Source organism: Canis lupus, chromosome 8 (assembly GCF_011100685.1).
Source record: "Canis lupus familiaris isolate Mischka breed German Shepherd chromosome 8, alternate assembly UU_Cfam_GSD_1.0, whole genome shotgun sequence".
Lineage (NCBI taxonomy): Eukaryota > Metazoa > Chordata > Mammalia > Carnivora > Canidae > Canis > Canis lupus.
Genome location: NC_049229.1, coordinates 2,133,136 through 2,160,941, shown reverse-complemented (window position 1 = coordinate 2,160,941; position 27,806 = coordinate 2,133,136). Strand labels below are relative to the sequence as shown.

The following is a 27,806-nucleotide window of genomic DNA, read 5'->3' as shown; positions in this document are numbered from 1 at the left end:
TGTTTACCATATGGGACTTAAGACACCTGATACGAGCTTAAGGAATACGGGTTTATTGTTGCTCATCCTTTGTTATGAACAGCATGGTTTATGGCAGAAGGTGGGTGGGGTTCAGCTATGAGTGGCATAGTGCTGCTTTGAAAAATTTGTCTGGTGTAAAGAATGTGGTCTGGGGACGCCTGGGGGACTCAGTTAAGCTTCTGACTCTTGGTTTCAGCTCACGTCGTGATCTCAGGGTCTAAGATCGAGCCCCACGTCGGGCTCCACACTCAGCATGGAGAATGCTTGAGATTCTCCCTCTCCCTTTGTCCCTGCCCACTCACTCACGCTCACTCTCTCTCTCAAATAAATAAATATTAAAAAAAAAATGTAATGTTTGCCACACTCCACCCAAGTTACACTTTCTGGTTTCTTTTTTTTTTTTTTTTTAATTTTAATTTATTTATTTATGATAGTCACAGAGAGAGAGAGGCAGAGACACAGGCAGAGGGAGAAGCAGGCTCCATGCACTGGGAGCCCGATGTGGGATTCGATCCTGGGTCTCCAGGATCGCGCCCTGGGCCAAAGGCAGGCGCTAAACTGCTGCGCCACCCAGGGATCCCTCACTTTCTGGGTTCTAACTGTTGTGGATTTTAGCTGAATTCCTTTTTTATTTATTAATTTTTTTTAAAAGTAGGCTCCAGCCGGGTGTGGAGCCTAATGCGGGGCTGGAACTGCCGACCCCAAGACCCAAGACCTGAGCTGAGTTCAAGAGTTGGACACTCAACCGACTGAGCCACCTGGGCATCCCCTTATTCCTTTTTTAAAGATAGATTTTGTTTTTTACCATTCGAAATGCAGGTGTTTGCATTTCTTTTTTTCAAGACCTTGAAGATTATTTTCATTCTGAGTTGTTTACTTAGGGTATACACCAAATTGAGTCAGACGTATTTATGTGAAAGCGTCATCAGGGTATTTTTTCCGATCATGTCACCATGGGGCGGAGGGCGTCCTATAGCTCAGGGTTTGCCCCCATCACGTTGTTAGTAGCCATTCAGAAGAGCCGGCCTCTGGGAGGACAACGTGGGAAATGCTCAGGAGGTGCTGAGTGCTACCGTGTATGTGCTGAGTGGTTTCCGTCCTGTCAGGATTATTTTTATTCTCGAGCTCCTTAGGCTCACTGTTGCAAACAGAGACTGCCTCTGGCGTCGGGGCAGTCCTGTGTGGCCTCAGAGGCCCGCAAGTCTCCGTTTTGGGGTGTTCTTTCTCCAGCCTTTGACTAAGTAAGCTTGAGCTTGTCCTAGAAGCAGGAAGCAGCCCTGCCAGGGAGCCGGGTGCCCGTGCATCCTGCTGGGACCATGTGTCCTGGTGGTTCAGGCCTGCCCGCACCCCTGCCCGCCGAGGCGGGCCCTGGTGCCCTGTTTCTCTCCTTGTGCTTCGTGGAAGAGCAAGGAGATGCAAGGTGGGGGATGGGAAGGGGCAGGCAGGGCACCTGGAAGAGCCAAAAGCTGAGTCTGCCCCAAGAGCCACTGCCTGTCTTGAGGTGCCCCTGGGCTCTGCTACTCAGCGTGTGGCCCAGAGCCCCCACTGCTGAGTGATCGAGTTGAGGACCGGGCTGTCCACATGGGACGGGGCGGGCCCGGAGCGTCTGTGTTTGTTAACAAGACCTACCAGAAATAAAATTCTTGGTTATTCTTTCCTCATTAAGTAATATGTGCTCAGTTTTGAAGTCTTGGGAGAGAAAGACAGGCTTAAAAATGAAAGCCCAAGGGCACCTGGTGGCTCAGTCAGTTAAACGTCTGACTCTTGGTTTCAGCTCAGGTGGTCTCAGGGTAGTGAGATCGAGTCCCGTATCGGGCTGTGTGCAGAGCACAGAGTCTGTTTGAGACTCTCTCCCTCTGCCCCTCCCCCTGCTCCTGCTCGCCCTCATGCTCTCTCCCTCTCTCTCTCTCTCTCAAATCTTTTCTAAAAATATGAAAGCCTGGAGATAATCATTGAAAATTATTTTTATTCTTCTTCATACCTTTTCCTAAAATATGCTATTTGTTACCTTTCATGTGAATCCAGATTGGGCTTCTCTGCGTCTGTAGGTTCTGTGACCTGTGTTTGGGGGGTAGACAAGCATGTGCTGGTGCTGCTTCATCACCTCGGAACTGACCATTCTGGGGGTGGTGTTAGTTTTCCACTGTCAGGCCGCCCCCAGCATCTGTAACCGTTTCTCCATCCCAGAGCCTTGGGTTCTTGTGGTTTCTGGTTTGCTGCTCTGAACATGCTGCCATGGGTGTCTCTTTGCATCCCAGGTTCTGTCTTGGGGTCACCTTCTAGAAGGGACATTACCAAATCTAAGGCATTAAGATCTTATGGTGTCTGGAGCCCTGTGGCTTGTAGACCGTGTGTGGCTCTGTGCTGCTCCCCACAGTGAGGACCCGGTGGTGGTTTACTGCAGCGTCCCCTTGCCTAGCCCTGTGCTGGGGTGGGGGGTGGAGGGACGAGCAGCCTTGTCACACTGCTCGAGGTTACAAGGACCACGCCCTGCACTGTACTGGCCTCTGGCCTCTGGGAGGTGAGGGAGGACGGTGCTGGGACAGGTTCTGGAGGCCCCTGGGCCTGGGGTGAGGGGACAGCCATTAGAAACCCAGGTTGTGGTTGGATTTGATTGGGTCCCGAGTGACTGTTCCTGGTGGGCACCTCCTGAAGAGGGGTCGCTATAATGGGGTGGGGCTACTGATCAGAGCAGATGTGAGCACAGGCTTGCTGTAGTTTGGGGTCTTTTGTAAGCACTTTCCTGTGTTAACTCACTGAAATCCCACAACAATGAGGGACTGTCGGTACTATTATCAATGCTATTGGATGGATAAACGTGTTATCCCCACTGTACAGATGAGGAAACTGAGTCAAGGAGAGCTCGCCCCAGCCTGTTAGCTAGTATGAGGCAGACAAAACCCAGCCTGCTGGTGCCCACAGCCCATGTCTGACCTCCCATGCCCCCTGCTCCTGGTTTTGCATCATTCTGAAAGCAGCACTGCCTTACAGCTCCTTTGCCTGTGGTGTTTTGAGTGCTCTCCTGAGCTGGGCTGTCTGTCTGCTGTCCAGCTGACAGAGTGCTCTTTCTCAGGCCCCATCTGTCCCAGCTTGGCTGCAGCAGTGGAGGGACAGGGTGAAGACTCGTTCCTTGGAGGGGTCCATGTAGCCCTTGACAGTTGGCTCCTACCCCAGGGAACCTAGCTCGAGCTGCTTCCTCATGTACATCCCAGAGCACCCCCTGCAGAGTCCCAGTGTCCACCCAGCGAGGCCTGGTCCTCCACACACCCTCTCCTGGCAGCCCCTCCTCCTGGTCCATCTGGTTGATGCTCACTGACCTGTCTGAGCAAGCTCACGGCCATGAGCTCCTCAAAGCCTCCTTGGATGCCTCAGGCCCAGAGAGTTCCTCCCTCGCGTGGGTTTCCCCCACCTGTGAGCCCTCCTTCTGGCACAGAAGCTCCCATATCATGGTGTCATCACGGACTGGGGGGGCTCTACCCCTTCTCTGGAAGCTCCTTACGGCTGTGACCACACCTTGTTCTCCTGGAGGCTGTGCCAGCGTAGCATTCTGGCTTATAGATGCACCTCCCAAGAACTCCTCAGAAAAATCAGTGGAAAATAATTGACTGTTACGGCAGTATATGAATTGGCAGAGTTTCCCAACATCTTACTCTCTAGAAGTAATCACTGTGAACTTCTCCATTGGTTTTCTATGCCTGTACTAACATACACCTCTTTCTCTTTTGGTTCTCTGGTGCCTACTTAGAGCCCTTTTAATGAATGTTTAATGTGATGGTTCTGACTGATGGTGCCTTTGAAGTAAGGAAATACAGTAAGAACATACTTGTATATTGTGGAAGTTTCTGATTCAGTGCTTGATGATGCATAAAGGCAGAGGCTGGCTGAGAGATCTTGGCCTTCATTTTCAGCAGCAGGGAGATATGTCATGTAGTACCATTTCGTTTCTTTCTTTCTTTATTTATTTAAGTAATCTCTACCCCCAACATGGGGCTCGAATTCATGACCCCAAGACCAAGAATTGCATGCTCTTCCAACTGTGCCAGCCAGGTGCCCCTCAGGTAGCACCATTTTGAAAAGTCAGAATGTATACAGGAGCTGGAGTATTTTCCTTGTTCTTACGAAGTCCTAACTTAGGAGATAATTTGCCATTTTAACTACTCTCTGAGAAGAAGGAGTTGCTTTTGTTAATTTTATAGTCTAGGAGGTTCTTCCCTCTTTTTTTTTTTTTTTAAATAAATTTTTATTTATTTATGATAGTCTCACAGAGAGAGAGAGAGAGAGAGGCAGAGACACAGGCAGAGGGAGAAGCAGGCTCCATGCACCGGGAGCCTGACGTGGGATTCGATCCCGGGTCTCCAGGATCGCGCCCTAGGCCAAAGGCAGGCGCCAAACCGCTGCGCCACCAAGGGATCCCAGGTTCTTCCCTCTTATGTATGCTTTATACTCTCTCTCTTTCCCCAAAGGAAAAGTTAGTACCATAGAAGAAGTAAAATCAAGATGAGGAGCAGAAGGGAATATAATACAGTTGGGCCTGGGCTATGAGGCCAGGGTAGTTCTGAGCTTCCTAGTGGCTAGTGCATGCAGGAAAATGGGGTTTTCTGCTACAGAGGAGAGCATCTCTGAAGTAAGTCCTCAGGAGGGGGCGGGGGGGAGTAAGAGCCATGGAGAGGATTGAACCCTCCTTCCTAAACTGTTGAAGAACCTTGTCAGTGTCACAAATAGGAACTCATCGTCTTGATGTGGATGAAAACAGAGAATTATAAGACAAGGAGAAGGTGGCCTGGGCACATTCTCCATGAGTCTCTCATGTATTTTGTGGGGGGGAATGTTTGCTTAGCTAGCTCCCATCCTCCCAAACACTTCCACCTGTAGTTTCCTCATGAAACCATCAGGATTGGAAATAACCAGTAGCAGATTGGAAATAACAGTGGCCTAAATAAAATCTTTATTTCTCTCTGTGCCAAAGAAGCTGGATGCTCTAACCTAGGCCTGGTGTGGAGGCTCCATAGGTAAAGAATTCTTTTTTTCTTTGTCTGTTTTACATTGTCTTCTAGGCTCAAGCTCACCTTCTTGCAGAAGGTGGCTGCAGGGGTTCCAGCCATTGTGGCTACATCCCAGGTCATAGGAAAGCAGTCCTGGAGTAGGGCACCCCCGCCTCATGCCTAAGTGTTCTCACTGGGTGACCTCCTTAGAAGTCCCATGTTATACCGCTGCCTTGCTGGCCTTGGTCAGAGTCGAGTGTTCCAACACCTGGCGGCTAGCAGGAGGAAGTGCAGTGTTTCTGCTGAGCAGACTGCCACCTCCTGTGAACTTGGGGTCCTGTTACTAAGGAGGAGAGTGGGAGTTGGGCTGTAGCCAGCCATGTCTGGCACACTTGGCCTGAGACTTACCCCCCAGTGAGCCACAGGTCCCTCATTTACAAAACGGCTGTCACAGTGGGGCCAGCCTCAGAGTTGTGATGTGGACATGATGCAGCTGAGGAGCGGCCCAGGGCCTGGTGCACAGCACGTTCTCAGGAGCTGCTCCGTATTAGTCACTGGTGCCGCTGTTGTCAGCGTTGTCCTTAGCGCCGTGGACATCAGTGGGAGTCTAAACGAGTGTGTCGCGGAGCAATCGGAGAGGCAGATGAACCAAAATAAAAGAACCTTTCTTGTTCGAGTTGTTATCATGAGGAAAGAAGCCAGAAATGTGATTGTGCAGGTCAGGTCCACCTGGTTGCTTCAAGAGGGGCCTATAGGGACAATGTTCCTGCTGTGGGCCGGTGGGGTCCCGGCTGGGGAGTCCCCTCCTGGCTTTGGTGGCCTGAGGCCCTGTCCCCCATGCTGGGCCGGGGGCAGCCTGGTGGGTGGTGCCCCCGGGATTGGAAGAGTGTCTGCCTGGGCTGGGGGGCGTTCGAGGGCACAGGCTAATTTACTTCCTTCTTCTTCTTGCATTTCCGAGTCTGGCCACGGTAGGGTGAAGACACCAGCTCTGCGAGGGCCAGCCCTCTATCCTTGCCGCGTAAGGCCCCTGCCCCTGTGCTGGGCCTGGGGAGGTCTCGGGAGTACTTTGCACAGCAGAGATTTCACGGGTTTGTCCCCAATTCTGTGAACCCAGGGCTGTTACTTGGCTCGCTCTTTCCCTCTGCCCCTTAACCCCCCTCCCCCCTCGAGAACTCCCCTGGGCATCACCTTGGCCCCATCTTTCCCCTGAGGTTTCTAATGTCTTGTAACAGGGGCGGGTGGGGTCGCCCTTTCAGGAACCTGGTTGCTCTGGGCCCCTGTTCTCCGTCTACACAGGCTTGTTTTGCAACAGAACCACCGGTATTTCTGTTTCTGAACTTTGTGTGACGGCCGTAGAGCACACCCTATAAGGAGATCGCGGCTGTGCTGTGTCCTGGGACTTGGCGATGCAGCAGAGTGCAGTCATCACTTTGCAGAAGGCACTTGGGAGGCACTCAGCGGTTGGGGGGGGCTTTGATCAGGTGTCCTGGGGGAGCAGGTGGGGATCCCCAGCACCTAGGAAGGGTGCTTCAGAGCTCTGAGATGTCTGCGTGGTAATCTTATGGTGCTGGCTTCTGTGAACCAGCGCAGACCATAGCTGTGACTCCCGTTTGTGCCTTGCTGGCTGGTGCCACCGTTAGCGCCCTGCTTGCCGGGTGAGAGCCCTGGGGTTCAGACACATGGAGTGTCTGCCTTGCTGCACCGCGGAAGGGAGCAGCAAAGCGGGATGGGACCCTGGTGGGCCGTGGCAAAGCTGGTACCCTTTGTGTTCAGGAGGCTGCCTGCCTGGACAGAGTCCACTGGTGGCCGCCCTGGTTTCAGCTCTGCCCCTTTGTAGCTGTGCAGCTCTGGGGCAGTGGCAACACTTCTGAGGCTCTTCTACCAGATGGTGACAAGATCAATGAAGGAGATGGGTCGGGGTGCAGTCAGAAGGCCCTCCTTCAGGGGTCCCTAAGTAGCTTGAGGCCAGCAGAAGGGGCAGGGTCCCTGAGTAGCTTGAGGCCAGCAGAGGGGCTTAGGGTGGTGTGTGGGGTTGTGGGGGACGTAAGGACCGCCCAGCAGCTCACTGGTTCTCTTGTCCCTGAGACAACTCGAGGGGCCCTAGGAAGCCCATCCCCCTAACTGGGCAGAGATTTGGCCTTCACACTGAGTCTGTCCCATCCTTGGTGAGTGAGGGCCCAGAGATCCCTGGGCAGGAGGACTGTGGGTTTCCTGGCATGGACGCAGCCCTAGTTCTCTGGCTTCTCTCTGCCTGGACGATATTTTTGTGGCAAGCCCTGCCAAGTGGAAATAAGTTATTTACAGTGTTTTGACAAGATCATCAAAAGCCTGGATGGGAAAGGATGCCTTTGGGACTGAGCTAATGGTCTAGGAGTGTGGCCTGTGGGGATGGGAGCTTGGCATGGGAGTGAGAGGGGTAGGGGCATACCTGATGGAACTTTGTACCTGAGCCCTGGGCCCGCTGGGGTGGTGACTGATTGGATATTCTGGGCTGGCCTTTTTGTGAGACCTGGGTGCCCTCAAGCCAGCTTGGGCCTCAGCCTCCTTATTTTGCAGTGTGAGGCTTTGGTGCTGTCATCTGTCTGAGGGGGACAAGGGCCTGTGCCTGGCCAGCGTAGCTGAGGGAAAGGGCACACAGTCCCAGGTGTGATGAGGCCGGGCCTCAGCCTTGACCAGAGCCAGCATGGAGCTCCTGGCCACCCGAGCTCACCTCTGTGCCCCTCTGTCCCGTGTGATTCTCTGACCCTCCAGAAGGGGCGGAAGTACCTCCGGGGTGGCTGGGAGTCCAGAGAGAACCGTCAGCCACACTTTGTCAACATCCTTTGATTTTTTTTCTCCTTGTGTAGAAATGGAAGATGTATTTATACATTTGAAACAAAATTGTTGTCCTTTTGTAATCTGCTCTCCACAAACACACTTAGCATATTGTTAGTGTTTTCCCTTTTGTAGAATGTTCTACTTGGGCTTGTTTTCTTAGTGGCCACATAATATTCTCTCTGTAAGGAGAGTTATTGAGTTCCCTTGGTGGATGTTGGTGGGGGTTCTGACTTATCACTGTTCCACTGTTGTCAGGGCCATCTGGTTCTGATATCATTTGGGCAAGTCTGTGATTATTTCTTGGGCTATATAAGTAATCATATTTATTGTCTTTGCAGTTTGTAAAAGTATTATGTACTTCGTGGTGGGGGGACCCCCAAACGTTATAAAGAATTGTGGAAAGGCACCAGTGTTTTGGAGTTTGTTTTTCTGGATTTTTGAATGTACCCAAGGTACTTAGGTGGCATCTGTTTCTCTCCTGTGTACCCTCCCTCCCCCCCCCTCCAGATTTATTTATTTATTTATTTATTTGAGAGAGGAAGAGGACCCAAAGGAGAGGGGGAGAGTCAGTCATTTTTAAAATATTTTCTTTATTCATGAGAGACACACAGAGAGAGGCAGAGACAGAGGCAGAAGGAGAAGCAGGCTCCGTGTAGGGAGCCCGATGTAGGACTTGATCCCAGGACCCTGGGATCACAACCTGAGCTGGAAGCAGATGCTCAACCACTGAGCCACCCAGGGACCCCAAGAGAGCGTCTTTTAAGCAGACTCCATCCATGTTGAGCATGGAACCTGACCTGGGGCTTGATCTCATGACCCTGAGATCAGGACCTAAGCTGATACCAAGAGTTGGCCACTTAACTGACTGTGCCAGGCGCCCCTCCCCCTTTCCTTCTCATTCATGCCTCAGACACTTCTCTCTGCCCATTGAGGCTGGCGGCTGGGGACTGGGGCCTGGCCGCAGCCCTGCCCATGGGCATATATGCCCTGTGTGTTTCTTTACCCAGGGAAAGGGATGGAGAGTGTGTGCTGGTGGGAGGTGGCTGGCCCCTGGGTGGTCCCCATCCCGCGTCCTCCTAGCTCAGCTGGGCTGCAGGCTGCTCCCCAAGGCTGTGCTGTCTGCATGGTGGTGCTGCACCCTCCTCTGGGACCCCTCCTGCTCCCATGTGTTTTCCTCTTCATTGCACATACATGCAACTTGCTAGCCCAGAGGAAATTCTGACTGTATCAGGTCACTAAGAGCAGGGGAGCAGCCACTGTCTCCCTACTTCTACCTCCTTCAGAGGCAGCAGGCATCGCACAGTGGCCAAAGGACCAGCTTTTCCCACACGGTTATTGGTGGTCATGGGCTAGGTATTTAGCCCTCGGCCTACGCCTCCTCGCCTGGAAGAGGGTTGTCCATCACCTACCCCTAAGGTCGGGAAGACAAATAGAGATAGTGTGCGTGTCAAAGCACTTACTACAAAGCTTGGCACAAAATCCATGTTCAGTGACCCATGACCAGGTTGTGTTCAGGGTGAGGACTGGAAAGAGAGCTTTTGAAAAGAATATCAAACACCACTTGCATGTCTGCTTCCCTTTGGGATGGGGGAGTAGGGTGCAGCCCCGAGTTAATCCCTCTAGTGCTTTCCTGGTGGAGTGGGCCCAGCCCAGACTTAGGAGGAGAATTTTCCGTATGGATAGGGGTCACTGTCCCAGGGAATTATGACCACAAGACTTCGAACTCATTCCTTGTCATTGCTGAGCCTGGTTCCCCTGTGTTTCTCGGATGATTTTACTTTGGTGAGTTCTCAGACTCGCTCTGTGAGGTGGGATCTCTTTATTATCCAGGGGAGGAAACTGAGGCTCAGCTGTGTCACTTGCTTAAGGATGCATCTGAGGTCCCAGAGCTAGCAGGTGCTAACTGGTGTGGTCTTTGATACCAGGTGGGCTTGATCTCCATGGCCTGGGCTCTGTCTCCTCCAGCCACCCACCCCCCACCCCTGCCCTGGTGCTAACCCAGCCTCCCTGGTTTCCCAAAAAAACCTGCCGTGCCCTTACTGAATTTCCAAGGCTGCCACAGGCCCAGCCCTCAGTGTCTTGCAAGAGCTTTTGCAGCAGAGCATGGTCACCCCCATTCCTGAGCTCTCTCCACTGCCCCCCATGCCAGTGCTCACCAGTTCCAGCCTTCAGCCACCCTCACTGATGGTGAGAAGGTTCACACCCTGCCCGCTCTGTGCCAGGCTCTACATGCCTCTCTCTGACTCAGGTGTATTCCCGCAGCTCTGATCCTATGATGTTTGATCTAGATGTGGCCCTAGTGAAGTGACTTTAATGTGGGGACTCCTTGTAGAAGTGTGGGCAGGATGAAGGGACCGGGCCGGGGGGGGTGGGGTGCGGAGCTGGAGAGGCTCCAGGAGGCTAGCTGTGGGGAGCCATATGTGCTCCTGGGGCTGTGGGGCAAGGGCCTGTCCCAGGGAGGCTAGAATCATGCTGAGCTGGAGCCCCTGCCCAAGCAGAGTGGAGGGATAAATACCACAGCTTCACCTTCTTCCTGGCCTCTGATCTCCTACTGGTACCTCCCACTGGGCCTGATGTAGCTGGGAGTCCAGGATCTTGGCTGACCTCAGAGGTCAACCTCTAGGCATGAGCAGGGTGAAGCGTGAGGACAGCCAGTGCCCCCCTCTCCCCGCCATGTGATTTGGTGGACCTCAGGGCAGAACACCATCAGGTCCCATGGCCCAGAGGTGCCATCCCTGGGCTATTGGGAGGGGGACTCAGGGTTCTCCATCCATCCTGGGCTCTAGTGTAACCCCTGGCTCTGATGCTCCTGTCTGGCCCTCCCAGATGCCTCTGTGGCTGTCCTGTGACAGGCCCATTTTCTATTGTCCAGGTAGTTGTGATTGAGAGGGCTGGGACTAGGGGCGGGTCCATCCATGCTTTCCATCACTGGGGGTTGACTCAGGCCCCTGGCAGCAGGCCCTCTCCTGTCCCCTGGGAACACCGAGATAACCCAATCTCCAGTGACCTTGGTGCCTGTGGCCCTGGGAGGCCGACCACCCTAGGGATGCATCAGAGGAGTAGGAGCAGGGTGGGCCTCTGTCCTGACCTGGAGGCTGGGGAGGGCTCCTGTTGGTGCAGCGTGCCCAGAGCTGCCAAGTGTCCCCCACCTGTTTGTGGCCTCTTGAGGCGATTTGTGTATTGCTGAACCAGAGCTCAGGTCATGGAGCCAGCAAGAGGGTACCTGCAGGTGCCTCCAAGATATGTGGCACTTGTGGCAGGAGAAGGCATTGAGTCACAGTGGCCGGCTCTGGGCCCCCCGGGCTGGGCAGCAGGAACCCTGGGCTCATTGCCTGTCATGCAGCTGGGCCAATTTCCTGGTCCTTCTCTGTGAAACAGGGGGGATGCCCCAGATGGGATCTCTGGCATCCCATCTCACCCTCCTGTGATTCTCTGACTTTACAGAAAGCAGGGGTATATTCTGTCCATCTCTGTCTGCTTGTTTCTTAGTCTTTCCTCTTGAAGACAGCCTGGTGGAGTTGCTCAGGGATCTGAGCACACCTGCCCCCTGAGTCATGTGTGCCTGCGAGAATTTGTTGATCTGTCTGAAGCAACCCCCTCTGATGCTGTTTAAATAGGGCAGATTTCTAGAGAATTGAGCCAGCTCCCCACGTCAGACCTCACTGGGTGCAATTTGTGTGTTGTAGCAAATGCACATGGCTGTGTGTATGTGCACAGTGTTTTTGGAGTTGGGCTGGCCTGACTTTGTGTCCTGTCTCTCTGTGTGACCTTGTGACCTTGAGCAAGTCACTGCCTCAGGCTCTTGGTTGGCTTCAAGGCTCATCATCATAATGGTGTTACTCCTACTTGCCACCCCCCCCCCACCCCTCTGTCTCACAGGGCAGTAGGTGGGTGAATGCAGATGCTTTGTAAACTGTAAAGTACCTTCTGAGGTCAGTGAATGTGTGGATGTGCTTTCCGCAGCAGCACCCTGGCTTTCGTGGCTCAGGAAGTGTTTCTGGCAAGGCCCAGTTTTTAACCTTGAAACATCATGCTTGAAAAATGCTTGCATGTGGTTTATTTAACTTTAAGTGGGGCAAATTCTGAAATGGGTTGTTTATTGTCCAAGCTGAAATTTTAATTTCTCATAAATTCCCCACAAATTGCTATAGTACATCTATATTTATTGAATCTGTCAGGGTTGTTTATGGCACTGAGGCCTGGGCTCCTGTGTTTGTGGTTGTTGCCATGGTGATGCTGGGGTCTGAGGCTCTAGAGAAGAGGCCCTGTTCTGAAGCAGCATGGAAGGTTCCGGAATGGGTGGTGTGAAGGAGAGCTGCGGCTGCCGCTGAGGGCCTACCTTGGGCCGGGCAGTGTGTTCAAGATTCTAGATTCCATCCCACCTCTCCTTCATCCCTCATCCCTCGGGGTGAGGGAGGGGCATGCACGGTCTTGGTCTCTGTTTCTATCCCATCCCCCGCCCCCCACCCCCCGTCCCCCTGATCTGCTGGGTCAGAGCCTGCAGTTGAGGAAGATGGTAGGTGCCTTCTAGCCTATGTGCAGCCTATTGCCATCAGGTAACCCCTCTGGGACACCCCTCGGGGGCTCTGTCAGCCTTAGGGCAGAGGCCATCTGCACCCCATCCTGTCCAGTAATCTCTCTGACTCCTCTCCCTCATTCCCTGTGTCCTGCTGGGAGTGGGCATCTCCCCTGGGCCTCTCCATATCCAGCCTGTCCCTCTGCTCCATACGGGTCAGTCTCTGCTTGCGCTGCCCACTCCTGCCTTCTTTCCCTGGGGAGTTATAGGTGTCTTGGAGGCAACGGCCCCTGAGACGTCTTTCTGTGGCATCTCTGCTTGCCCTGGAGCTGCCCTGCGGCCCAGAGGCCTCACCTGCCCTGCACCCTGGCTGTCCCCTCGGACCATGAGCTGGCTGGTGCTCTGACTGCCCTGCCTCTCTTCTGGGGACTTGGCCTGCTGCCGGCGCTCAGGAATGCCGCCCTAGTCAGCCGGCTCTCCCCCAGCCAAGACTTGAGCCTGGACTTTTCCCAGGAGCCTTTATGTTCTGTCCTGGGGAAGGGACACTGTGTAGCAGAAATAGCAGGAATTGTGGGGCGGGGTGGGAGCCCCAGTCTCTGGTCAAGGCTTCATTGGCAGCTGGGGCTGGGGACTAGGTGTGGGTGGGGGCGGGGAGTAGGCCTGGGCTTTGAGAAGGCACCCCTGGGAGGGAGGGGCCAAAGGGACTGCTGAGAGGTCCCTGAGCCCTGTGTGCTGGACAGAGTGCAGAAGCTCAGCTGAACTTCAGGTGTTTTTCAAGCGTCTGCCCTGGGCCAGACAGAATTGGGGCTTGGAGGGCTCCCAGCGCATAAAACAAACACAATCCCTGCCCTCAAGGCACCCCACCTAAAGGGTGGAAACAGGCAGATGAGCAGCAGTGGACAGGGCAGCGGTGGACAGGGTGACGGGCCAGGGGTTGGTAGGGGTTCAGGACATCCTCTTGTTAAAGCGGAGCACGTGCTGCTTTGACTCCATCGTTACACCCTGGATCTAGATCCCCAAGTGGTGCTGCCATCCACCGAGCCCAGAGTTTGCGCAGCAATAGACATCATAGCCTCACAGTGGAAGTGCCCCTCAGCTGTTGGACGGACACAGACGCTGGGTTGCATGTGCGTGTTGTGATTCTGTGCAGCAGTGAGAGCAAGCCAGCGGCCGCCACACAGCGAACACAGATGAGCCCACAGACGTAGTGTGTGGCTGGAGAAGCTGACCCGGAGGAGTGCTTTTTGCAGGGTTCCATTTAGGTGAAGTACTGCACACGTAGGACTGCTCTTCGGGAAAGAAGGCGGGCTTGTGGTTACCTTTGGGGACAGGGACAGGGTGGGAGATGTGACATCATGCTGGTCCTGCAGGCTTGGTTCTCTTCTTAGCCCTCATCATGAGTTTGAATCTTCAAGCTGCTCACTCGTGATACACACTTTTTCATCTGTCATATGTTGGTCATTAAAAAACATAAAAGGCAGAAAAGGTCACAGGAGGCCAAAAATGTGCAGCTTTTTATTGTTTATTTTATTTTACTTTTTTTTTTTTTTTTGCAGCTTTTTAAATAAAGATTTTATTTATTTATTTGAGAGAGAGCGCGCGCACGTGTGTAGAAGCAGAGGGAGAGGGAGAAGCAGGCTCCCCGCTGAGCAAGGAGCCCAACGACATGGGGCTCAGTCCCAGGACCCTGGGGCCATGACCTGAACTGAGGGCAGATGCTTCACCAGCTGAGCCCTGGAGGCGCCCTGGGTATGCAGTTTTCTGTAATGTGTACCCTCGGGTTCCCTGTAGAACACCTGGTCTCCAGCAGCAGGTCCCATTGGGACTGAGTGTCCCTCCTCCTGAGGCCCCTGTGGGGAAGATGCTCCCCTTGCCACTGAGGATATGGGCTCCAAGGAGGGCGTGCCCTGGCGGGGAGCCTGGAGCCTCGGTGACTCCCCCTGGCTCTTCTTTTTTTTTTTTTTTTTTTAATTTTTATTTATTTATGATAGTCACAGAGAGAGAGAGAGAGAGAGGCAGAGACACAGGCAGAGGGAGAAGCAGGCTCCATGCACCGGGAGCCTGATGTGGGATTCGATCCCGGGTCTCCAGGATCGTGCCCTGGGCCAAAGGCAGGCGCCAAACCGCTGCGCCACCCAGGGATCACCCCCCTGGCTCTTCATGGGCCTGCAGTCTCCCTGTGCTCCGAGGAATGGACGTTGTACACTCCCTGCCTCTAGCCTGGAGCAGGCGCTCTGTGAGCATTTGAGGAATGAGGGGTGTTCTGTCCTAGTGCGTCCAGCCTGTCTGTGATAGTGTAGATGGACGTGCAGGGAGAGGATTCCCTCTTGTGTTCTGTTCTCTAGCCTGGCTGCCGAGCCAGAGAGGAGGTACGGGCAGGAGAGGAGAATATCGTCTGGATGCTCTTTTCTGTGGGGCAGATGTGGGCTCTGGGTCGCACTGGCCAGTTTGTAATAGGCTGTGTTTATTGTGTGTTTACTCTGTGTCCGGCTCTGTGTTCCCATTCCCACATCTTAATATACTCTGTTAACAGATGGAAAAATGGGTCAAGGCAGGGACGTGCGGGTGACATGCTCAGGTTCACCTGCTAGAAAGTGGGGACTCTCGTTGACCTGGAGGTGGTGAAGTGACCCTCAGGCCAGCCTTTGATGCACAGACTCCGCCAGGCAGAAGGGTTAAGGCAGATGCTGGGAAGGAAGCTCTTAAAAGCAGAGTTGGGGGCGTCTGGGTGGCTCACCTGATTGGGCGTCTGCCTTCGGCTCAGGTCATGATCCCAGGGTCCTGGGGTTGAGCCCTGCGTCAGGCTCAATCTGATCATCAGCCCAGGTTCCATGACTGTGGGATCACAGGCACCTGGGAGTTTTAGGGGCTGTGTATTACTCACCCTCCTACCTCACAGCCTTCCCGGCAACCAGCACCCCTACACGAGGGATGAAGCTGACATATCATAGTCACCCAGAGTCCATGGTTTACATGGGGGTTCGCTCTTGGTGTTGTCCATTCCTGTGGGTCTTTACAAATCTGTAATGATGTGTATCCCTTAGAGTATCACATCCTAGTGGTCTTGTCTAGCTTCACTTCCCTAAAAATCCTCTGTGTTCGTTGTTTTTTTTTTTAACACTTCACATCACTGTTGGGGCAGCATTAATCAAATTGAGATATTGGGGGATTGGGGGCTCTTGAGCGTTGGCATACATGAAAGCTCCCGGGTGCCTCTGATACACAGCTGGGTGTGGCTCATGGGTACAAGCCTTGAGTGAGCCCAGAACCCTTGGGAGGGTGTCTTCAGCTGTCCAGTGGCCTCACTCGAGTGTCTGAGCCAGTAAGGAGTAAGGCTAAGGGGACTGAAAATGTGTATTTCTGACAAGTTTCTGCTGGTCTGGGACCCTCAGCATCGAACCACCAGCTTTTAGCAGTAGTGGTGAAAGATGTCGTGGGGCCAGATGTGCCTCACTTGGCAAGCCACAGAAGCTCTTTCTGAGCCCTTGGGGGCATCTGAGGGATGCTGTCTGGGTGCTTTTCTTAGGTGCGCCGCCTGCTGTCGAGGTGGGGACTTCATCTGAGATGGAAGGTAGGGTCCAGTTCCTCCCGGCCCAAGCCTGTGTGCCTCAGCCACCGGCCCCTTGGGGATCCTGGGTTTGGGGGGGAGGTGGTGGTACCGGCAGGCCAAGCCAGGGAGGCCAGGTGGACTTCCAGCCCACCGAATCTGTGGGGTTCCTTTAAGGTTCCCACTAGGACACACGGGCCTAGAGTAAAGACCAGGCTCCCTGGTTGGGGGGCCAGCCAAGTCCACATCAGGACATGCAGCCCGTACAGAGCCCAGGATCAAGTAGTATAGGTGACTTAGTAGAAATTAGTCTTTTCTGCTTGAGTTTGTAGCAGCATGATGATAGAACCACATAGATACAGCTAACATTTGGGAGCACTTTATAAAGCACTTGAAAAAAATCCCTCATCTAAACCCAAGATGGTCCCATGAGCCGTAGGGACAACTAATTATCCTGCCTTTCAGATGTGGAAACTGTAGGGTCACTGAGCTGCTGATTGGCAGGGCAGGGCTGGGATTTGAGCCCAGGGTGCCTTCTGCTCTCTCAGACTCTGCTTGGCTCCAGGTGAACCCCCCGGATGGAGGTGAGGGCTCCTCCCAGACAGTCTCTCGCTATAAAAAGTGAAGATGCTGATGCTCGCAGGAGCGGGACACGCTTGAATTTCTTATAACAGAGTTGTTCTTGAAATGGGTGATACTTGTTGACATTCCTCCCAAAAGGTGTGGGGATGAGCACCCCATATCTCTGACATGGCAGGAATTGGGGAGGTACTCAGCTTTCGGATGAGGAAGCTCCTGCTGCATCTGCCATTTCCCATTTCTCAATCCAATGAGTTGTGAGGCACAGAGTTTCCACACTCATTGGATTAGGGTTGACAAGGGGATAGCACAGCAGTTTCCAAACTGGGCTCTCTGAGGAACCCAGGGGTTCTTTGAGGGGGGCAGGCCTGCTTTTCCAGGGGGTTGTTGCTGGTCCCTATGCACAACGCAGCAACTTTAATCTGTTTCTAATTCAGGGGTCTTCATGTTAGATTTCATTTCAGGCAAGATGTTGGAATTCAGGGGTGTTTGAAAACCACTGATATGTAGGGACAGGGCCAGGAGAAGGCAGGGGCCCAGGCGCTGGAACTGGGGCCTTGGTCCCTGAGGTGACATGTATGTAGAGTGCCATGGGGCTGCTGGGACGGCCTGGGCCAGGAGCCTTTGGGAGTGCAGGCTGGCCGCCCCTGACTACACGGATTCCTGACTGCTCATCAGGCCTTCTTCAGCTGTTCGTGTGTCCAGCCAGCTGGGCCCTGTGCTGAGCATGGGGTAGGGTGGGCACTGGGGGATGGAGGAGGTGGGGGGTAGGGGGGTACGGGGGGTGGGGGTGCTGCAGGAGGAGGGGGATGTAGTTGAGAACAGAATTGCCCCAGTTCTCAAGGAGCTTCCAGGGTGGGAAGACAGTCTGGCTTTGGGAGACTTCGAGTCTCTTTCAGCACCTTCTGGGCATTGTGGTCAAAGGGTGCAGCCTTGTAATCTGCAGATACTGCTGGTGGTGTCCTTCCTGCTGACAGGTCAGCGTGACTGGTCAGCATCACACTTCCTCTCGAGGCCTCGAGGCTGCGCCACCTACTGGACACTGCCGGTCATAGCGGGCTCCGCCGCCTGTGGGGTGCTCCCTGTGCCTCTGACTGGCCCTCACCTGACCCCGTCTCTCTGGAGTTCTGCTTGCCACACTTCTCACCACCCAGGACCGGGATTTGCCACCTTTCTGAGTGGATGATAGGGGAACAGGTGATACGTGAAGAGAAGAGGGGGCACGGATGGGGCGCTTTCCAAGGCCTGCGACCCCTGGCCCCTGGTGTCCACCCTTGTTCCTTTGTCTTGTGGTGGGCAGGGCCCACATTGCTATTCGGCGCTCTTGGAGAACCATCTGGAATGCATGGTGCTCAAGAGTGAAGGGCGTCCTCATACAGGACAGGGACCTAGTGGTTCACATGGCAAGCGGGAGTGGAAGTACCAGCTTCCCCCAGGGCCCACTGCAGGATGTGGTCCAGATCGGAGGGTGGTGTCCTGCCCCCTGGAGGCTCTTGGAAGGCAAGGCTTCCACAGACGCAAGCTCAGTTCTGACTCTACAAGCTGGCAGCACACAGCGGCAGGAGAACCAGCATAACCACTAGGCTTTCTTTGAAATGTGCGTTCTGGGGCCTGAGTACGGCCCAGTGGTTCTCGCGTGGGCTCCTGCAGAGCAGCCCCAGCACTGTGCTTCTATTTAAGGCAGTCAGATCTCCTTCAGCTTGCCACCCCAGGCCTTGCTCTCCTCGGGAAGGCTGTTCCCCACACGGCCTTTGGCAGTTGAGTGAAGCCACGCATGGGGTGCACTTCCCAGCAGGCTTGCGTGCCAGGGAAATACCTCCGTCTGGAGGTGCCATGGCCCGTAACTTGACTCATTTTCCTTTCCAAACCTGCTTCCCCTCCTGCTTTCCTGGGTCATGAGGAAGGTCCTGCCTCCCACCCAGGCAGCCTGCCCAGATGCCATCACTGCACAGCATCCACAGTCCATCAGTCTCCTGTCGTAGATCCCCTGCTCCCCCTCACCCTGAGTGCCCGCTGGCTGGCATCCCTGCCTCTCGGCCCCCCCACCCCTCCTCGCAGAGTATCCTTCCCTGGAGAGTCCCTGAGCCCCACCCTTGCCTTCTGCTGTCTTTAGGTGAAAGTGTACGCCTCGGGAAGGGTTTACGGTGCTCTTCTGAGTATGTCACTGCCAGCCTGGCCACCTCGCCTCTGCCACTCCCCAGGTCAAACAGCAGCCACCCCCTGACCGCCCCCACCCCGTGCCTCTGCACACATGCCCTTTGGGACTCGCCTTGGCACACCCGGTCAGGTGTCCTTCCCAGACCCCTCTGTCTCCTCCCTCCTTGGGCTGCCTCTGCCCATGCCCGGGCTCCTTGTGCCTGTCTGGGCTCCTCACTCTTTTGCTGTCACCTGTGAGGTCCTCAAGGCCGAGGAAGGGTACTTAGCAAGGAACTTGGCACTTGGGGAGCCCTTGATAAATGATTTTCATATGTTTGTTGACTTTACCCCAAGATCAGATTAAAAGCCACAGAAGTGATTTTTTAGGACTTTCCAGGGGCACAGGGACTCCTGTATTTAATATCTTTACTATCTGGGGAGTTGTCCTCCCAGCACACCTCACCCTCCATCTTGCACCAGTCCCTGCTCTGCTTCTGGTGGCATTGGGGATTGACCTTGGCTGTCATGAAAAAAACAGTTCCCTTTGCCAGAGATTTGCATCCCAAGCATCTCTGGCAGCCAGGGGCACCCATGTCTTGCAGTTCTGACCTGTAAGATAGAAGGAGAAAGAGTATTTCCTCTTCAGAAAGCCATCTCTTTGGATCTTGTCCCCTTCTCCCTGCCTTCCAGATACCCTCTGGGGATAGGGTACCTGGAGCTCTGGCAGCTGCTTTGTGGTAATGAGGTGATAGGAACGAGGGCAGAAATCTGCCATAGGGAGCACGGCAGAATAAAAACTTGGAAAGAGCCTGGGCTCTTGTTGATATCGAGCTGTTGAAACACCAGAGACCCATCTCCCTCCAAACTCTGTGTCCTTATGATGTAAGCCATTTTGGTCAGTCTTTCTCTTTCTCTTTCTCTTTCTTTTCTTTTCTTTTCTTTTCTTTTCTTTTCTTTTCTTTTCTTTTCTTTTCTTCTTTCCTTTCCTTTCCTTTCCTTTCCTTTCTTTTCTTCTTTCTTTCTTTTTCTTTCTTTTCTTTCCTTCTTTCCTTCTTCCTCCCCTCCCCTCCTTCAGATTTTATTCATTTATTTGAAAGAGTGAACACAAGCAGGGAGGAGGGGCAGAGGCAGAGGGAGCAGACTCTGCTGAGCAGGGAGCCCGATGCAGGGCTCCATCCCAGGACCAGGGATCATAACCTGAGCCAAAGGCAGATGCTTCACTGATGGAGCCACCTGGGTGCCCTCAATCAGCATTTCTTAAGATCAGATATACCTTCCCTGATTATTCTGAGCTTGGCTGATTGATTTTTTTTGTCATCAAAAATCAGGTGCACCTTTGGGTTAAGGTCTGGCCATCACATAACAGAACTTTGCAGGCTAAAGGTATGTGCTGGAGACAAGGACACCAGTGCTTGAGCGTTGTTACCACTGGTGTTGGAAGTGTGGGCGCGCCCATGGTGACGTGGGTAACCATGTTCATTTGGACACATGTTAAGAAACAGAATTGTACCCCATGTATGATAAAACAGAAAGGCTTTTCAGGTTGAAAGCAACAGATTTTCATCACAAAAGGAAAGACTCAAGGAAATATGAATAAATAGAGTTTATTAGCATGTATGTCTCACAAAGTCCAGAGTGAAGTGTGGCAGGTTTCAGACCATCAAGGACTCAGATATATCATCAGGAATCTTGTTTCATTTCCCAGCCTCCCTGCAGGTTATTGGGGCAAGTGTGCCATGTCATGAGGAAATGATTGCCAGCAGCTCCATCGCACCAGCGTGGCAATCTCATGAGATGCAGGGATGCACGTATGGCTCTCCTCTGGCCCCGGGGTCCAGCCAAGGTCACAGGGCTGGCTGGTGCTTGTTGGCTCTGGTTGGTCTGGCTCCAGTTCCATGCCTCTCATGTTAATTTGGGGCGGGAGCAGGGATGCTGCCATAACTGATGAAAACAACAGAAACATTCTTCATTCTGGAGGTGAGTTGTTGGAACTCGAGGGTCGGCAAGCCCATGCTCCCTCTGGTCCTTCCTTGCCTCTTTCGGCTTCTGGGGGCTCCAGCAGTTCCTTGACTTGTGACAGCATCTCCAGTCTCCGCCCCCACCTTCACATGGCCTCACTGCTCTCTCTCCGAGTGTGTCTGGGTCTTCCTAGGCAGTCTCCTCCTCTTATAAGAACACCAGTTGTATTGTATTCAGGGCCTTCCCTAATGGGCTCATCTAATCTTGATGACATCTTCAAAGGCCATAATTTCAAATAAGGTCATGGTCACAGGTGTGGGGGTAGTGGGGGACACAGTTCAACCCACAGCACCTGTTTGTTCACCGGTCACTTAGGTCCGAGTGATGCGATACTCTCATAGCCCTGCCCTGTGTTGCATGCCCACCCTGGATGTGAATCCTGGGGCCGCAGCCCTGCTGTTCATTTGGAGATTGAGCCCACCAATAATGGATAATGGACGGCATTTGCTGGGCCTGTTTACCAGTCTCTACGCCGAGGGGAGGCAGGGGGAGGCTGTGGTAGCATCACGGGGCAGGAAGAGGGTAGGATCCCTTGTTGGTGTGTTCAGTCCTGGGAGAAATGGAAAAATACCCATTTGCCCTTCTGGCCCTGGCTTTCCAGTTGACCACTCATTTGGAGTTAGGTTTGTTGGCACTATTTTCCCTGCAGTCAGTTGGGCTGGTGGCCCCTGCCCCACCCTGGCCCTTCCCCTCCCCCTGGCCTGGCCCCTCCCCCGCCCTATCACGTCGCCCCTCCCCATCCCTACCCTGGCCCTCCCCCCTCCCCCTTGGCCTGGCCCCTCCCGCAAAGGCCCTGAAGCCCCAGAGCACTGGGAGCCTCGAGCACTAAATAGCGTCCAGTCCAGCCGTTTCCCCACTTCCTGTATGCTGATCTTATCTCTTTTATGACAGGGACACGGTTCAGAGTTTTCTTTTATCTGGAGCACAGCGGGGGGGGGGGGGGGGGGGGTGGGGTGGGGGTGGGGGACTGACACGACACAACACGTGGGGGAGGAAGTTGGGGCATTATGGGTATTATGACGTGGGGCCTGGGCAGCCCACCACCCTGGGGCCCTGGGTTACACTCTTTTTGTGAGTCTCTGTTTCCTCCTCGACAAAATAGAAAACGAGAGCAGCCCCTGGTCGGCCTCCTAGCTGTGGCTTTCCTGTGAGCAGCTTCCTGTCAGCAGCAAGCCCGAGCATGTCTGAGTCTCTGAGCACGGGCCACAAGAAAGCCTTTCATGGAGCCCATGGTTGCCCCGGGGTGAGGGCGAGATGCTCAGGCCATCCAGACGGAGGTGCAGGCTGGCCTCAGACCACACATGGATGTTCACTGAAGGCGGGACGGTGGGGAGGGGATCAGAGAGGACTCTATCCAGCCAGAGCAGCGAGCTGTGAGTGTGGATCCTTGCCTTGTGGCAGTAGGGAGCCATGGAGTGTTTTTGAGTGGGTGAGGAGAGCAGTTTCAGAATGGGTACTGCCGGCACATGAAGCCCAGGGTAGGATTAGATTTCTCCCAGGCTAGAGCCTGGACTCTGAAGTTAGTTCTGAAGCAGTAAAACGTCTGAATTAGAGAGTTTAAAAACGGTTGAAAAAGTAGTTGAATTCTAGTGACAGGTCCTTGTTAATCAGTGGTCTGATATGCATGTGAGCTGGGGTCTCTAATTGACTTTGAGGGGCTGTAATACCTTTCAGCTAGGCACACGGCCTCCTTGCTGCCTCCCCCCGCCCGCCCCCCCGTCCCTTGCTGGCCTTCCATCCCAGGGCCTTTGTTCCCAGGAGGCACATGACAGGGTGGAAGCCACTCAAGGCCCCTTCCTTCTGCCTCCTTGGCTCCAGGACGGGTCCTGGCCGTGGGGACCCCAAGGCCTGCCCTGGCCAGGGTCTCTGGAGTTAAACACAGCAGGTCACAGTGTCTTTGGATTTTCTGTCTTCTTGCTCCTCAACAAGCACCCAGTGCTTGGGGTACCCCTCACCTGCCCCCAGTGGGGCCTGGAGGCAGACCATACCCCTCCTGCTGCCCTGCAGTGCTGGTGTCACCTGAGCCCCTATCCCTCCCTCCTGCGGGATCCGAGATCCCCATGTGGCTGGGGGATGTCAGCGTGGCTTAGTTACTCCACATATGAATCAATCCCAGCTCTCAGGTCCTTTGTCTGCGGGACCCTGTGGGTCATCCCAGTCTCAGAGTTCCCATCTGCTCCATCACACGCCAGGACCACAGCTCAGCGGGTGAGGGAAGGTGGTTAGTTAGCACTGGTCCAGGCTTTGGGCTAAATTCTGTTCTGGGCTTGCTCAGTAATTACCCATGTGACCTCTGTCATAGTTACCTTCCTTGTGCCTGGGCCTCGGCTTCCCCATCTGTGCAGAGCAGGGCAAACCAGGTCACAGACCGGTGACTTGGACAGTATCTGACCTACAGGTGACTTGCTCGGCCCACACAGGACGCTTACATTCTTCCCTTTGAATTAGTGGCCAGTGTTTGAACCACCTGCCCACGGTCGCTGCCACTACCCGTTGCCCCACAGCTTCGGCCTTATTGACATTTTGTCTATGCTACTCTGTTTGCTCTTAGGCACCTCCCACCCAGGATTTTCTTGCCGCCTCTGGCTCTGGCCTCCCTGGGTAATGGGGCAGAGGTGAGAGGCTTGCCGTTGACAAACCCGAGCCAGACTCTCCTGGTCCAGCTCTGGGAACGAAAAGAGTCTCCCCGTGTGTTCAGAACTCACAGTGGGGGGATGATGCTAACTAGTGGACTTTGTCTCAGGGGCAAAGTGGAAACCAGAGCTGTAGAAAGGTGTGAGTGGTGCTCTCAGGTGGATGGAGGGTGTGGTGTGGGAAGGGTCAGGGCGGGCCCCTCCATGTAGGGCTCTGGGCAGGATGCCAGGCCTGCCCTGACAAGTCAGGAAGAGATTGTGGTTTGGGCCTGACCCCCAGAGCCCTGATGTGCTGTAGTCACAGGCACCTGATTACGGCACTCCCTGCCCCAGGGCTTGAAGATCTCAGTCATCAGATCTAGCTTTAATCAGGCCACAGATAAGAATTAGCCTCCTCCCAGCCAGGCCAGGGCTGGCTGAGGCCTGGGTGCACATTCCTGACTGGTGCACTTTGTTCTCCGGGAAGGTAGGGCTGGGTGGAGCAGGGCTGCCCGGCCAATGTGGACCCGGGATGGCATTTCCCCTGCTTGACAGGGTCACGTGGAATTTCCTGTTGATGATGGCCCCCGAGGAGAGTAGGGTCAGTGGCTTGACCCAGGCTTGTGATCATTTCTTGCGGTGACCCCGGAGAGCACGTGGCCTTTTGGCAGCTCCATCAGGGTGTTCTCTTGCTCCCAGCGGTGTTCCTGGCCTGCTTATTACCTGCCTGCCTCAGGCCTCTCCCCGGCCTCTCTGCGCCGCGTGAGGATAGCTCTGAACCCTGGCCTCCCTAGCTGTGTGATCTCAGGCAAGTCATTTGGCCTTTCTGAGCCCTGGCTTCACAGCCACGTGTGCCATGAACCCACCAGGGGCCCAGGTGGCCAACCTGGGTCTGTGTTTTGTGCCACTGCCAAGAATTCTTAAGACTGCTCCGAGTGTGGGCCTCGGTGGGCAGCCTGGTTTTCTTACCTTGGAAGTAGCTATATGAGGAAAGGTTCAGACTTCAAGTCAGTGTGTAGGGATGGGGTTAGGACTTGAACTTTCTTCTCTTTGTCTGAGGTCCCTCTTTCTCTGTCCATCAGCACTTTCTCTGTTCCTGAGACCCCGCCCCAGCATTGTACAGCCGGTTCCTGAGTCATCCCACAAGCGCCAGTTCCCCTGGAAGGGCAGGCAGCAACAGGCTGACTTTCAGAACTTCTCTGCAGAGCCCTGTTAGGACCCACTTCAACCCTGGCCCAGTTCTTAGCCCTGTCCTGGTGAGGCTGTTTCAGCAGCACCCTCACAACACAGAAAATTACAGCCTCAAGCAAACCCTGATGCCACATAGCTACATGTCAAGCGGGTTCTGGTGACACAAAGAAAGTACCAGGCATTTTCCAGAACCCCCTGCACCAAGACTCACCCAGCCCTGGAATCGAAGCTACCTGGCTGAGTAGAAAGGGACCCACTCGAGTTTTTTCGTGTTGCAGGAGCAACACATTTGGCTCCTGCACGGCTGTCATACACTCAGTAAACATTTATCAGGATACAATATTCTAGCATTAGGCAACAGAGTAGGAACAACACGCGTTTCAAGTTTGTTAGACCTGTGTCTGGACCTTGGACCTGCTGCTCTGAGATCCAGGGCAATTTGGTTGTTTGTGCTCCAGAAAATAAGGATTATTTTCCTTATCCCAGAGTCATGGATCTGGTTGCATGCATTGGGGGTAGGGGCTGTCCTGAAGACTGAGCTGAGACACGCAGGTGCTGCCTGTGGCAGGTGTGTGACAGGCGGTGTGCTGCTGCTGGTTCTTGGTGAGGTGGGCTGTGGGGGCTGCAGGCTGGGTGAGATGGGGTTTTTGCTACCCAGAGCTCTCGGCTGAAGGGGCCCACACAAGGCCACCATAGAGGTTTGCTGTGTCTTGGGTATTCCTAGCATCTGAACCTCCTCCCAGTTGACATCTGGGAAATTCTCTTCCACATGGGTCATCGGAAGCCAGGCAGACAGGGCCTTGCCTGCCCTCTGCCGTCCTGCACATGGACATGGGCTCATGCTGGGTGTGGGCACATGCCTGGGAACCTGCCAGCTCGACACACTGCCTGGAACCAGTATCTGGGAGGCAGGGACAGGGAGCATTCGTCACGAAGGCTCATTCATACAGGTCGGTGCCAGCTGGGACATCAGCTGTGTACTTGGGTTTGGGCTGCACACCAGGGCCTCGTCTGACTGCTTGCTGGGCCCACTCGCCTTGTGTGTCTGGGTGCAGCCTTCCTTGCTGAGGCCCCGTTTCTGGGAGGGGTCTCTTGATTTCCTGAGGTCTCTGAACTGAATAGGGGTCTTAGCGAGGCCCCATTCTACTCGTGTCAGTGCCTGGTCAGTTCTGTGCTCACAGAGCCTGTCGGTCTTTGGGACTCGGAGTAAAAAGTGCTGAGAGCAGGGAGGGAGAAGAGGATCGCCACCTCTGCTTGCGGGGAAGGGTCAGAGAAGACTTCTTGGTGGAGGGGGCATTGGAAAGGAATTTTGTGGGATAAAAGTCCTGGAGGGAGGAGGTGGGTAGGGTTTGGGCAAAGTGTGTGTGATGAGAGAACACAGAATCCCGTTCGTTCAGTCAGTCAGTCATTCACAGAGATTATCGAACGGGTTCCCCCACTTCACTCAGATCCCACCAGTGCCCCCTGCCAGGGCAGCCCCACTCTGGCCTCGCAGCCTCTTTGAATCTCTTTCCTCATCCGTAAATATAAATCTTACTGAGGAAACACTACTCAGTTTTACTGAGGAAGTTACATTTCTTCATCAGTGAGGTGTAAATGATAGTGGTGCTTGCCCAACAGTCTTGTGAGGAGGAGTCCAGGCTTATGAACATGCCAGGCCCCTCGTAACCCCTCAGTAGACGGAGTGTGCTCACCCAGGGCTAGACGCTGGGAATTGGTGAGTGGACACGGGCCCACGGACAGCAGAGGTGGGAAGGCCGAGGTGGGCACAGGGCACTCGTGCGGGGGGCCAGGTTCGTGGCGGCTGTGCGAGGTCCCAGCCGTGTACCGAGTGAAGGGGAGACAAGGTGTGTGTATGGAGCTCCTGCCCTGAGCTCAGTGAGTTGCGTGTCTTGTTTAATCTCTTTGACACACCCCCCCACCCCGTGAAACCCAGTGAAGGAGGTTTGATCTGAAGAGATCGCTTTGATGAGGGCAAGTAACTGCCCGTTCCCAAGGCCGTCCAGCCAGTGGGATAGGACTTTCTAGCCAGTTCTCCTGCCTCCCCAGCAGTTCTCACAGCCCCAACACGACCATGCCTGGGGACATGTGCGGGGGAGGGACAGTGGCAGTGTGAGGGAGCATTCGAGTAGCCCCTTGGAAGAGCACTGGGAGCTCACCCAATAGGTGGTGGTGGTGGTGGGGGGGGGACAGGAGGCTGAGGCCTTAGCCACCGTTGGGCTTTGAGGGGAGCTGCATTTGGGGTGATTGGCCTATGCTGTGTTCATGGGGGTACCCAGGTGAGAGTACTGGGCGAGGGCGGTGTGCTCTGTGCTCTGGCTGGGGACTTGGACCTCATTCTGCCGTTGGTGGGAGTTGGTGCAGGTGAGGCTTGGCATGATGGGCAGAGACCTGTGCCCCACCCCATCCGTGTCTCTTGGGGCCACGGCCAAGGACCCTGCACACAAGTCCCACTGTCGTAGCAGGAGACAACCTTTGTTTTGGGAAGCCCCTGGCACGGGTCTAGGCCGCTCCTCTCTACCCTCATACACACCCTCCGAGTCTTTGTTCTCTGATCTGTAGAATGGCTTTGAAATCACAGACTGCCTCCTCCCAGGGAGATGATGAGGATGAAGAGCCTGTCAGGCGTGTGAACATAGAATGTTTAAAATTAAGCCAGTTTTGCCCAAAAGGAACAAAACATTGTGTGAATATAGAAGGTGCACTGGGTGTTTGTCCTGGGCCTGCCCCGGGGTTGAGGTACCTCCCAGCGTGATCAGGCTCATGGACATTGGTGTCCTCATCCAGGGAGTCAGGTGCAGAGCAGGGTCCTTGGGTTTACAAAAAAATAGACACACAGAATGGAGGAGGGGGAGGATCCTCAGACAAGTCCACCCAGGAAAGCCTGTTTGAACGGGGAGGTGGGGGCGCAGGGCATTCCTGGGAAGCTGCGAGCAGTAGTCCCGCTTGGCTGGCAGGTGTGTGGAGTGAAGTGATGGGTGAGGAGCCCCAGGCAGGTTGGGGCCAGATCCAGCTGCCAGGCCAGCTGCCCAGGAACTCCAGGCTTCGTCTGGTAGTTGCAGTGTTGGGGTGGGCTTGGATTCGACAGCACCCCATGAGAAGACGGCTGCAGGAAGACACTACAGTGGCTAGCGTGTCCCTGGACCAGGGGTAGTAACCCAGTGATCTAGCTCCAGAACTTGGGGTGTGTCTTATATTGGGTCTCACTTCAGAGAAGAATTGAGCAAGAAAAAGGCCCCAGGTTTCAGGAGTTGTTATTGAACATCTTATTTTCCCACATGACTAGGAAATGAGGTTTTCCACTAAATGTGTTTTTCTGGTAGTTTCTTGGAGCTGCCATGTTTGTTTTCAGAAACATGGTTGTTCTAGTTTAAACCTGTATCCCG

At 54.3% G+C, this 27,806-nt stretch overlaps 1 protein-coding gene and 1 long non-coding RNA gene across 8 annotated transcripts in view; both read left to right on the top strand.

Annotated features, from left to right (window-relative positions):
- The window catches only part of ITPK1 (inositol-tetrakisphosphate 1-kinase), a 179,739-nt gene that overhangs the window by 44,173 nt on the left and 107,760 nt on the right, over positions 1-27,806 (top strand). The gene's annotated exons all lie outside the window — the stretch shown is intronic.
- Positions 12,207-13,816, top strand: LOC111096949. Its single transcript, XR_005363023.1, has 2 exons — positions 12,207-12,336; positions 13,349-13,816. It is a non-coding gene; the product is annotated as an uncharacterized LOC111096949 (long non-coding RNA).